A 13411-nucleotide genomic window follows, 5' to 3' on the forward strand; every position below is an offset into this window, starting at 1 on the left:
TCCCCACCCCCCCTCCTGCTTGGGTGGGGCCCAGGAAAAAAGCTGGGACCAAGGCTCTGGCTTTTTTCCCAGCCCAGCAGGAGTGTGGGGGGAGGACTGGTGTAAAAAAAAAAAAAAAAAAAGCTTACTTCATTTAAATACCCAAGCAATGCTGGTCAGTTTGCTAGTGAACATATATTTTTTCTCTTGGCCTAAGTCACAGAAAAAGCTAAAAGCATGTCAAAATAGAGACAAAGCCTGTCTAACATCAGGGGTGAAATACTAACTAACCCTTCTGAAGTCAACTGGAGTTCTTCTATTGACTTCATTAGGGCCAAGATTTACCACATGACTTTTAACACTGTTTTGCATATTCAGTGTCTCCTTAGTTTCTCATTGGATGATTCAAGTCACATGCTATATTTCATCCTTAATTGCAGATTTTCTGTTCTTCTTCAACCACCCTTGGTAGGACCATAGAAAATCATCGTTGCTTCAGAAGAGTTGTCCTCTCCATCAGATAGGTGAACTGCTTGGTGGAAGCCATCTGAACAGAATGGACCCTTTAACAGGGCTTGTAATGACCACTGCTTCTTAAATTTTTGCACCTAAATGTAGCTGTGCTGCCCTGGTACAAACCCAGAGAATAACCTTGCCCCTCAAGGTTGTTTTCCAGTACGTACCACATCATCATTTCAGTGCTATGTCCAGACTGAAGTTCTGATAATTCACACTTACTCATGCCGTAATTTTTCTAAGATGTTGCCTAAAGCATGTGACTATGCTCTCTCGGCTGAATGGAATACAGATATTCCAGTCAACTGAGTATCCTCTGCATACTGAGAGCCTTTCAGTCCATATGTCCTCACCTACTCTCCTAACAAGCTCACGTGCTCACAGAGTAAGAGGGAGGACAGCAGAAAGTCTTGTAATATCCCACATTTCTTTCAGATAGGAAAGCAATTATCTGACACTGACCTCTGGGAACTTTGCATGGCAGGAATGAAACCACAGAGGAGTCGCATCCATTTTTGATGGGCACTGTAGTTGCATTAACATCTCATTGTGCATGGTATCAAAGATAGCTGAAGGGAGCTAATCAGTCTGGGCACCTGATCTTCATCAGTCACCAGGAGAAGATCATCAGCCAGTGCTACTTGTGGCTGGAACCCTGACTGACAGGGTCAGGGAAGTTGCTGGCATACAAATACTCTGACAACTGTCATACACAACCTTTTCGATAGGCTTAACCAGAACTCGAAGCTGAGATACAGCTTGGTGGTGTCAAAAGATGGGAGTTTGAATAAAGGCCAATCATGAGCTTCCTTTAAAGCTGTTGGCTCCCTGACCTTCTTAAAGGAGGCACGGGAAGTCTCCACCAACAATTAAATGGACCTCATATGCAAAACGACTGCAAGCACAGGTTAGAGCATAAAGTTCTCCCAACATTTATGGGACCACCATGAGGAGCACCTGCTGAAAGTCAAGCAGAGGAGGCCTATCATTAGTTTGCTCCAGAAATTGCTGTATGGATGCAAACCGCTCACTTGAGACTATTAACAGCAACAAAGGGTCCTGTGGCACCTTATAGACTAACAGAAAAGTTTTGAGCATGAGCTTTTGTGAGCACAGACTCACTTCATCAGATGCTGGTCTTGGAAGTCTCGAAGTGAGAGTGCTCACGAAAGCTCATGCTCAAAACTTTTCTGTTAGTCTATAAGGTGCCACAGGACCCTTTGTTGCTGTTACAGATCCAGACTAACATGGCTACCCCTCCGATACTTGAGACTATTACAGCAACAAAGGGTCCTGTGGCACCTTATAGACTAACAGAAAAGTTTTGAGCATGAGCTTTCGTGAGCACAGACTCACTTCATCAGATGCTGGTCTTGGAAATCTGCAGGGCCAGGTATAAATAAGCCAGAGCAAGGGTGGGGATAACAAGGTTAGCTCAGTCAGCAAGGGTGAGGCTTACTACCAGCAGTTGATCTGGAGGTGTGAACACCAAGGGAGGGGAAGCTGCTTCTGTATTTAGCCAGCCATTCACAGTCTTTGTTTAAGCCTGAGCTGAGGGCGTCGAATTTGCAGATGAATTGTAGCTCAGAAATTTCTGTTTGGAGTCTGGTCCTGAAATTTCTTTGCTGTAGGATAGCTACTTTTAAGTCTGCTACTATGTGGCCTGGGAGATTGAAGTGCTCTCCTACGGGTTTTTGTATATTGCCATTTCTGATGTCTGATTTGTGTGCGTTTATTCTTTTACGTAGAGACTGTCCAGTTTGTCCGATGTATATCTTTTAAGTAGCAGACTTTAAAGTAGCTATCCTACAGCAAAGAAATTTCAGGACCAGACTCCAAACAGAAATTTCTGAGCTACAATTCACCTGCAAATTCGACGCCCTCAGCTCTGGCTTAAACAAAGACTGCGAATGGCTGGCTAAATACAGAAGCGCGTCCCCTCCCTTGGTGTTCACACCTCCAGATCAACTGCTGGTAGTAAGCCTCACCCTTGCTGACTGAGCTAACTTTGTTATCCCCAGCCTTGCTCTGGCTTATTTATACCTGGCCCTGCAGATTTCCAAGACCAGCATCTGATGAAGTGAGTCTGTGCTCACGAAAGCTCATGCTCAAAACTTTTCTGTTAGTCTATAAGGTGCCACAGGACCCTTCATTGCTGTTACAGATCCAGACTAACACGGCTACCCCTCCGATACTTGAGACTATTAGTTTGTTCTCCCTCTTTGTGTTCTGCATATAGATGCTGCTACACCTAAAGTACCATGGAGGCAGGTGAAGAGGGACCAGGAAGCAGCACACAGGGTTCCCATACAGATGACTTTGGTCTCCAATGACTCTGCTAATAATGGGGGACTTATGGGGCTGAAGTCCCTTCTTGTTCTATAGGAGTCTCCTTCATGTCCACAGAACGCAATCAGACACGAACGCTCTGCCTTGTTTGATGTGCTGAGTTTACAGTTTCCTTTGTTGGAAAACAAAAGCAAAAACCAAACTCTTTACAAGATGAAGTGGCCAGAAAAAAGTGCAGCATCTTCACCTCAGTTTCATTCTCGCTCCCCTTGCTGTGTGTTTCATTAAACAATCAGGAGCTCCTGAGGTGATTCAATGGGTCTTGAAATGTTTCTAGGAAATCTGACAGTTGACGGACAGCTTATAAACCAGACAGACTCAGTCTTGCAGTGGTAAAAGCCTTAAGTATTCTTTATTCTTTGTTTCAAATCTGTCAGCTGTAGATTATTATGCATTGTTCGCAGTAAAAAAAAAAAAGGAAAAGAAAAAAAGAAATACAATACAAAACATAAGCTTTGTCCCACAATCTAAGGATAAAAATTGAAAAATCAGGGTAAGGACTCAATTAGGTAGTTTGTACAGTGCCTCATATATGCCTCCTGTGGTTAGTATTTTTAAGTTTGTTGTCTGGTGCTAATTCATAGTTGAATATGTAGGTCTCTTACAGCCAGTTATTTAAACTTGCATATGTCCTGAGAGAGGTCATTGTGAACTTTATTTATTTTTACCTGTATTAGGCAAGATCATCAGATATACATCCACAGCTCTGTGATATGTGCATCACACTGTGTACTGTTCATGCCAACAGCTATGTAAATAATGCCGCAGGTGCACCCAGTGCCCCAGGTGTGCTTAGAGTCTTAATAAATTGAAAACCAATTTTGCATACTAGAGCAGATTCTTATTAGCTCTCCTGTTGTTCATATTCCTTAACTCAGCAGTTCTCTTCATTATTTGTGTTTGAGTCTCTCCATGGATTTATGAACTCTGAACTATTAGGACAAGCAAACGATGGGGGAAAAGCATAGTCACAGGTACATTTTTGAAATGTCACCATCACCAAGTCAATTACATTGGTATTAATGGACTCAGTTGTATCTGGGGTTATATTAATGGATTCCATGTTTGATGGGCCAAATTCCAGATTTGATGGGCCAGATTATGTGGAAATTGGAGCAGCTAATCTGACATATTCTCAGGTCATCCAGAAATTTAGGGCACCATGTTACATACTTGCCACAATCAGAGAGATATTTGCTGGTGATGAATAGGGTGAGAGCTCATTGTCCTCCAGTAGGTTAGCCCACCAGACAAACTTCTCAGAACTCTGCCAGCCCTTACTTTGCCTTGCAGGTTAACACTTGGTTCCTGAACTTCCCAGAAGCATCCATCTGCCACATCCATCTCCTGTCACTTGTCAGTCAAGTAATTGCCAATTTCTCTGCCTTCAACAAGACTGTACTCACGATCGTATCTGATTCAACCAAAGAGGCACCCTCTGCTCAGTATCACAACAGTGAGATGTCTACACGATAAAAGGAGAATGCATTCCTTAATAAAGGACAGAGATTCGCAGATTCAAGTGAATATTGAATAAGAATAATGGAAACAGTGATGGTTTCCAACAAAAGAAACGCGTAGCACACTTCTGAGACACCGTTTGTAACTTTTAACAGGCTTAAACATTTGACTAAGGCTGTGTCTACACTATAAGATAAATTAGAATTTAAGGCAATTAACTTGATTGTACCAAGTGACTGTCTTCACTGTAAATTCCATTAGCTCTATTTAGGGAGCACTAAAATTGATTTAATCTTGATATCAAAATGTTGCCGAACCAAGTGGGTGTAGTGTTCAGTGCAAGTCTAAAAGTCCAAATGAAGGGTAGCGTGGAAGTGCCATGTCTTTAAGTCGAATTCATTAGCCTCCAGAGGTGTCCTGCATGTGGCCCACAGTGCACTATTCTGTCTGCTTCCATCTCTGCTGCTCTCCACTGTGCAGGAATGAGGTTGCAGGAATGAGGTTACAGGGAGCTCGTGAGTTAGAGTTCAGCACCAGGAAGCCCGTGGCTGTAGGGTCATGCTTGTGTGAGAGGCTGAGAAACTTCTTTCTTTGCTATCCTCGCTGTGAGTGCATCTACCCAATGAAATTATCCCCAACAGGGATTTCATGGGGCGATGTCTACCTCTGCTATCTGGGGTTTTTTTTTTCTGTGCTGTCTGGAGCCAGCCCCTGTTCCCCCCCTCCCCCAACTCCCACACCACTTGGCAGCTAGATTGTGGGTGAGGGTCATGCTGTACAAGAGGCCGAGAAACCTCTTTTCAGCCATTTACGTTTGGTCCAGACCTCCCACCCTCCACTTCCTTCCCTTCCCTTCCCTTTCCTTTCCCAGAGGTGCCACGCAGTCTGGAACTTTCCCGTGTCCAATCACATCACGTGGCTTGCTCCTAAGCCAATAAAAGGACATACCTGTTTTTCAGTGCTCACCACGCTGCCAGGCAGCTTGCACATGGTGAAGGGCTTGCAGCTGCTGAGGGAAAATCTCCCTTGGCAGCTAAGATATGGCAGGGGGCTACTTCAACTGGCCCCCGCCCTAAATATACAGTTGGGGCCTTTTGGCCACAGGGGGGAGTACTTCATCTGGCCCCCCACCAAAAATGTATTTGTGGCCTTTCTGCTGGTGGGGTTTCTCCCCTGGCAGCTAAATATTCAAGGGCTTGATGCTGCAAGGGGGGAAGTCTCCCCTGGTGGCTAACATATTTGGGGGGACTACTTCAGTTGGCCCCCCACTGAACCCCCCCCACCCCATGCCCCAGCTAGGACCCGGGGGGGCTTGCTGCCTCTGGAGGGCCTTGCTGCCATTGCACACAGCTGCTGCTTTTTGCGAAATCTTTGCTATTTAAGTTATAAAATCTTTTTCCTAACCTGTCCTATCCCCTTTCTTCATGCTTTGACCCCACCCAAGAAGCACAGGGAACCCTGGGTGCAGGGCCAGCTGAGATTCCTGTTTCTGTGTTTGAGATTTCACTGTCATCCCCTGTGTTGGTAATATATATGTAGTGAAGAGGGAAGACAAAAATCTTTTTTCCTAGCCTTTTCTGTCGTCTTTCTTCTAACTTTGTACCCCTTAAGGCAGGGAGGAGTGGGTGAAGGGCCAGTTGAGAATACAGACTGTCCCTGTGTTATTTTCACATATCGGATGCAATCACGGGATGGGGGACAGACAGTGAATGGCCTTTTGAGAACACAGACAGTGCACAGAAGCCATATACAACCGGGGCTGTGTCTACACGTGCTCCAAACTTCGAAATGGCCATGCAAATGGCCATTTCGAAGTTTACTAATGAAGCACTGAAATGCATATTCAGCGCTTCATTAGCATGCAGGCGGCAGCGGCGCTTCGAAATTGATGCGCCTTGCCGCCATGTGGCGCGTCCAGACGGGGCTCCTTTTCGAAAGGACGCCACCTACTTCAAAGTCCCCTTATTCCCGTGAGCTCATGGGAATAAGGGGACTTCGAAGTAGGTGGGGCCATTTCGAAAAGGAGCCCCGTCTGGACGCGCCACGTGGCGGCAAGGCGCATCAATTTCGAAGCGCCGCTGCCGCCTGCATGCTAATGAAGCGCTGAATATGCATTTCAGTGCTTCATTAGTAAACTTTGCATGGCCATTTCGAAGTTTGGGGCACATGTAGACACGGCCCAGAAGTCCTGTGGCACCTTATAGATTAACAGATATTTTGGAACATAAGCTTTCGTGGGCAAAGACCTGCTTTGTCAGATGCATGAGGGTCTTTGCCCACGAAAGCTTATGTTTCAAAATATCTGTTAGTCTTTTAGGTGCCACAAGACTTCTTTCTGTTTTTAAAGATACAGACTAACATGGCTACCTCTCTGATAGAAGCCCTATAGTACGCTGGAAAGCCAAAAACCCTACTCTCAACAACTCTCTTTTTTCAAACACTGTATTGTCAATTCTTTCTCCAAGCTTTTCAGGGTCCCTGTGTTATTTTCAGGGACTGGATGCAATCAGAGGAGGGGGAACAGTCAGGCCACATCTACATGGCAGCCTCTGTCGACAGATTGCTGCTACACACAACTTGCTCTGTAGACAGAGAACTGCCAGCCTGCCAGAGAACTGCCCGCAACTGTTGACAGAACTGTCTACCTGGGCACGCTGTCAACAAGTATCTACATATAAGATCCTTCTTGTCTGCTACTTTGTGCTGAGGGGTGCTGACTGCTTTCTTATTCTCCTGTTAACGTGTTCTTCCTGTTTACCTTGGGTGCAAATGAGCTATTGTATTTGGCTTGTCCTGCTTAATTTACCTGAGTGACAGGTAAATAACATTCCTTTGGGTGGGAAAACCTTAGTTATCAACTCAGTTTACATTGTTTAAACATATTTTTAGTGTCAACCTGCAAGCTTCTTGCATAATATCTGTACATACATTTCAGAGGGCTTGTGATAACCAATGTGATACAAGCTTCCATTTGATTGTTCATAGATAAATACAGCTTTGTTCCTAGGTAAATACCAATATCCTAGGTGAAGTGAGTTTGTCAGGCCTGATAAAAACAATGAGAAGTCCTGGGGTGCCTTATAGGTTAAGCGATCATTTGGAGCATAAGCTTTCCTGGGCAAAACTGGCGAAGTGGCTCTTTGCCCACGAAAGCTTATGCTCCAAATGATCGGTTAGTCCATAAGGTGCCACAGGACTTCTCAATGTTTATGGAGATACAGACTAACATGGCTACCCTTCTGATACTTCAGGCATGATAGGAGTTACATGAGCTCTAATCCTTTTCTACTTGGCACTGACAGACTGTTAGGGCTATGGTAGGTCCTGTCTCCGCAAGCAGTTCTCTTTTGTGTGTCTGAGGTCTGTCTCCTCTGAGGTCTGTGAGGGGAGGTGTATGACTTCAGCACAGAGAGAGGAGGGCTGGGAATACATGCGTTACCCAATATAATACTACTTCATATATTTACTATGCAGACAGTGTGCATTTACTTATGTATTGGATCTTCAACTACAGAGTTTCAGAGCTGCGAGCCAGAGAAACCAGCTCCCCATTGGGAGTTGAGGGAGGAGCTGCAGACATCCAGTGTCTCTCTTTATGTCATTTCCCGGAACTGGATGGGCACATTGATTAGCAGGGCTGGCTGAAGTCTTTGATTTTTCCCTTGGGATAGGGGAGAGATTGATCACCCATGGAAACACTGTCTAGCTAGTATATGAGGGAAACTTGTATTATTTTAATTTATGCACTTGTTTCTAGGTCTGCAGGATTCAGACTCATGAGAGTTATAGGCCATAAATGATTGACATCAAGATCTGTCCCTACAAAAGAGAGAGAAATTATCTTCTAAGCTAGACATGAGACTTAGAGCAGGGAACTTCTGCCTTCCTACCATAGTTCTGACACTGACTCACTCTGTGCCCTTGATCCAGTCAACTGTCCTGCTTGCCTCATATTCCCTATTGCAAATTGTTGACAATATTTTCCCGGTTCATAAGAACTGATTAATTACACTTTGTAAAGTACTTTTGAGGATGAGAAAAAAACCCTGTGTAAATGCCAAGCATTATTAAGAGTGAGGAAACTGCACATTCATTTTAATTGAAAACAGAGTTGGTTATCAAACATACATCTCTAACAAACATGGTTTTTGTCATCCCCCTGGAAGAACAGGAGGACGGTTAGCATTAGAAATGATTGTCAAAGATGCTTTGGAATCTGCTAATAGAGACTGCTTCCTACCATTAACTATTAGTTAGTTGAGCTGTGGTAACAGCTGGACATTGACTTGTTCTAAGCAATATAAATATTGAATGAGATAGTCCATGCCTTGAGGAACTTATTCTATAAATGATGCCAAATTGATTTTTGTTTGTTTTTACACCCGGGTACTTTAAAAGTGAGGACAACATGTTTACTGTGTTTATTTAATTTCCTTTGCTCGAGAAACACCAAAGTCCCGATTTTCTTTTATGCTAGGGTCACTTTAGCACTGTAAACTGGCCATATAGTGAATGTATATACCCAGCAGTCCTAAGGATTTTGGAGCAGTTCTAATTTTCAAACACTCCTGTGGTATTTTTGTTAGATGAGGCTGCTCCAGTAACTGTAAATAAATTATTACATCAGGTAATACTAATAAAATATGAGAGATTTCATTGACTTTTATCTCGAAACAATTAGCCCCCTGATATTTAAGGTGGAAGTTTAGACACAAACAACATCCTCTTTTTCTTTTAAAACTGAGCCCTGTGTGATAATATGGTGCCTTGGTTAGATTAGGTGTTGCCTTAGCAACACAATTAAAAACACATTTTAAAAGAGAAAAAGTATTATCCAGTTTCGCTTGGGGAACATTAATAAGGAGAACATCCTTTCCCTCCGGTCCTTTCCTTGTTCTCTTTGAAATTTTGACTTTATTATTATTATAATGTTTTTCAAGTCCCCGCCATGTGAGTCATGAATATAACTGTTATGAATCCAAGCTAATGTTCTGAAAGTAATTGCATGCTACTGAATATTTGCATTAGCAGTAGTTACTGCTTTTAATGGTTTATTTAAAATGGAACTTCAAAAATCATATCTTGCAGAGCTGCAGACTGAGGTCTATAGAAGTCAGTGGGAATTGTGCCATTGACTTTAAGGAAACAGGATAAAGCCCTAAGGTGCAAGTGTGGTCTAAGAACCATTTAATGGCAGCTGGCAAAGAGGCCCAGCAGGGGGTGCATAGGGGTTACAAGACTATCCAGGGTATACACCAAATAATGTCATGTAAGGCATCAAAGGAGGGCCAGTGTCACAATGCTTATGAATGTCAGCATAAAATATATGTACAAGGTATAAGGAGTTAAGTATGTATAATAGAACTATGTTCTTATAGTTTGTATTGAGGTATTAATCTCCAGCAGAGGTGAAAAATTGGTTTCCTACGAGACCAGAGATGTTTATCTATGTATCTGTTGAAACATAAACTGAGCACTGTCTCAATCTCAATTACCAGTCTGAGGTAGATGCAGATGAAGAATTGTGAGACTTAACAGAAAGAGAAGTACAGCAGGAGGAAAGGGGCCTTAGCTGGTGATGCATTTCACAAGTGTGTTGGACTGTAAGTGGGGTACAAGGAAAGCACCCTGTTGTCCTACCCATAGGAAGGAAGCGGACAGTGAGTTCCTTTACATTTATGAAAATGGGATCACAATGAGCCTTGGCTGGAAATGCGACAGAAGGCTGTGGGTGAGATAAGGCTGCTCTAGACAGGGTAAGTTTAGTCTGTAGAAAGCATGTTATAATTCTGTTTTATATGTAATCCTTTTCCCCATTATCTTTATTCAGGATTTTTCGAATCTTTAGTAATAAACTTGTTGACACTATAAATACATCTCAGTGCTGTGATGCTAAGCAAGATGCTGATTTTGAGTTGAATCACTCAAGCTGTTGTGTACTGTTCCCTGGAGGACAGCAGACCCTGGTATTTCTGTGAGTTTTCAGTGACTAAACACGGGACACTACAGTTGAACACTTCGGAGAGGTTCACAAACTGGGGAGCACCTATTTCTAACTTGCAAGGCAAAGTAAGGATTAGCACCAACCAGAGGGGATTGTTTGGATGGCTAACAGGCTGCTGGTGTCAGGGAACTGATACCCACTTAAGCAGAAGCAAATTTCCCTCTTGCTGGAAGTCAGGTGTGTAACAAGGTGACTTATAGTTCTGGGCAGCCTGACAACATCACCAGAAGCATTCATTCCCAAATCATATTTAGCAAAATTACGTAAACAGTACAGCTATTGTAATCTCATTGTCTGTACTCTGTTCAACGACGCCCTGATAATAATCATAGATATTTGTAAGCAGGGATGTTCCATTTTAGAGTATGTCTGCTTACTTATTACCAGGCTCCTTTTCTTTTATTCCATAGCAATAGGTGAGCACTGCTGTGAGCCCTTTTGGTTGGATATTCATGCAAGAAGCAACATAAAATGAAAAACAAATGATCAGAAGGAAATTTTAAAAAATTCTTTAGTCTATATTGCCAGGCCATGGTAGTGGATTTACTGAGAAGAAGGTTTGGAGATTAAAAAACCTAGCATGATTCCTCTATCTAAAGCAATGGGTGACCAAGTTCATAAGCAGAAAAGGTCAGAGAAGAAAGAGAAAAAAGTCTTTTCTCTAGAATTCCACTTTTTTTGTACTTCTATCTGATCAACCCCAAAGGCAACATGATTTATCGATGTGTGTTTGCTGCTCTGAGTGCAGCATAACTTTGATTATTCCATCGTCAGTCGTCCAAAATTCCCTCTCTTGCTAAGTGGTCTAATGTCGCTTGAAGTGAATTGGAAAATTGAAATTTCCTCAAGAACTGGAAACTCGAGTATCAAAATCTATTCATTGGGCACCACGACATTTTGTTTAGGATGCACTGCGTATAAAAATGCCTGATTCTTCATAAGGATGAATACCTGATAGAAAACAATTATCATATTGCTATACAGGGGTGAGGTCTGAACCAAAACTCTTGCTATGAACCTCTGGGCAGTTTGAGTGTGAAGCAGAATCCAGCTCAGGATCTAAAGGGTATGTCTATGCTACAGCTCGGTGGGCCATCAAGTGGGTGCTGCTCCAGAGGTGTAATTCCAGAATAGCTTATTCTGGAGTTACGATTCCAAAAAGAAACTATTCCAGAATAACACATTCAGGCTGTATCTATACTACCAAGTTTTTCAAAAGATTTGTTGAAAGACGGGGCTCTTTTGAAAGAGCACATGGAACATCTACCCACAAAGTGAGCTCTTTCGAAAGAATGAGGCTCTTCTTTTGGAAGCGCTCTTCTGCTCCCGGATCAGAAAAAGCGTCTCCTTCTGAAAGGATCTTTCAAAAAAGGTGTGTGCAGTTGCTCTGTGGGCCACTCTTTTGAAAGAGCGGTGCTCTGTGGCTCTGGCCAGCTGGCACGTGGGAACACCCTGGCCAGCGCTAGCAGAGCTCTGTGTTCCCTGCATCTGGCTGCTTTTAAAGCTGCAGGGACCCAGAAACCCTGTGGCAGGGAACTGAGAGTGTGGAGGCAGCAAGCAGGGAAGTCCCACAGCTCCGCACCCTCACAGCCACTCCTGCAGTGATCAGAGCTATGATGTTGACAAGTCAGCCACCCCATGAGCCACAGGGAACCCACAGGGAGCAAGCTGGCCAAGTGGGCCACAGGAGGGCCTTCCTGGGGCTTTGGCACGAGGAGGTCCTCCAGGACAGTACCAGCCACCAGTGGAATGCCTCCACCTATGCCTGGCTGGCCACCAGCCTGGCCACCCAAGGCAACCCTGCCTGGACCATTTACCAGGTCCAATGCAAGGTCAAGGAGCTGAGGCAGGCCTGTGCGCAGGCCCAGGACATTGCCAGGCGGTTGGGGCAGGCACCAGCCAGCTGCCTGTATTATTGGGAGTTTCATGGAGAAGACAATGGTCCCTCAGCACCTGGAGCATGATGGAATGGTACCCCTTCCAATTCATGTAGTGGCCAGTGCTGTGTTCTGGGGCATGGATGGCAATGTGCATGCTGTCAATGGCCCCAAAGCACTGGTGGGAGCTAAAAGTGGTGAATCCCATGATGGCAGAATCCATGTTTCCAACATGCACCAGCCTCTGGAGCAGCACCCGGTTGATGGCCCACATGACCTGTGGGGGATGGGTAATGGCCATGCTCGTGGGTGTGAGCAGGGGAGCGCCTGCCTTAACCCGAGGTCTCCTGCCTGTGGGACCTTGGGGCACACTGCCCCCCCATGAGGCTGCCTGTGTATGGGTGGGGACATAACAGTCCCCTAAGCTGGGCTGCCCCTCCTCTTCTGCCCTGCCCTCTCACACCTCTGAGCCCAGCCCATATGGTCCCCCTTACCCCAGTGCCCCCACCCCCTCTCTTCTCCCTGTGCACAGCATGTGACTGGAGTGTGCCTTACCTCAAGGAAGACTGGCTCCGATGGTGGACTTGCCCACTCCAAACTGCTGCCTGGCAGAGCAGTAACTTTCTGGGGTGGTGAGCGCCCAAACAGTGATGACCACACATTTCTCCACTGTGAGGGTGAGCAGGCTGCAGAGTTCCCGGAAGGCGCCCTTCTTCATGCAGAGATTCTGCTGCCAGTGTGTGTTGTCCCACTTGTCCAGGACCACCCAGTTCCGGAGCTCACTGGGTAGTTCCATGTGTGCCGGATGACCTGGGGGGGCAGAAGGGGAGCGGCAGGGGCCATGGTGGGTTGGAGACTGCAGCCGAGTCCCAGCCACCAGAGTAAGTGGAGGATGGTTGTTGCTGGGAGGGTGGCCAGCAGGTGAGTCAGGGTGAGCCTGCGGGTCTGGAGGCGCTCTGGGTCCGTGACTGAGAGCTGTGCCAGCATGGCAGGCCTAAGCAGCATGTGCAGGGAGGGGGTGTTTGGGAAGGACCCTTTAAGGGAGTGTGTGGCCAGTGCTCCCAGAAGGGCCTTCCAGCCATGCGACCTCCGTCAGCAGCACTTCCTGGCCTGTTCTTTAGAAGGAACACCTGGGGCTGTGTGATGGTGTAAAGCCCATGGTATTGGGCCTTCTTACATCTTACATTTTATGCTAAGAAATGAGGGATTCACAGAGCCCTTTGTT

At 45.1% G+C, this 13411-nt stretch overlaps 1 protein-coding gene across 1 annotated transcript in view; it reads left to right on the top strand.

The window, feature by feature from the left end:
• CPED1 (cadherin like and PC-esterase domain containing 1) overlaps positions 1–13411 on the top strand; it is a 227849-nt gene that overhangs the window by 58369 nt on the left and 156069 nt on the right. The gene's annotated exons all lie outside the window — the stretch shown is intronic.

This window comes from Carettochelys insculpta, chromosome 1, assembly GCF_033958435.1.
Source record: "Carettochelys insculpta isolate YL-2023 chromosome 1, ASM3395843v1, whole genome shotgun sequence".
NCBI lineage: Eukaryota > Metazoa > Chordata > Testudines > Carettochelyidae > Carettochelys > Carettochelys insculpta.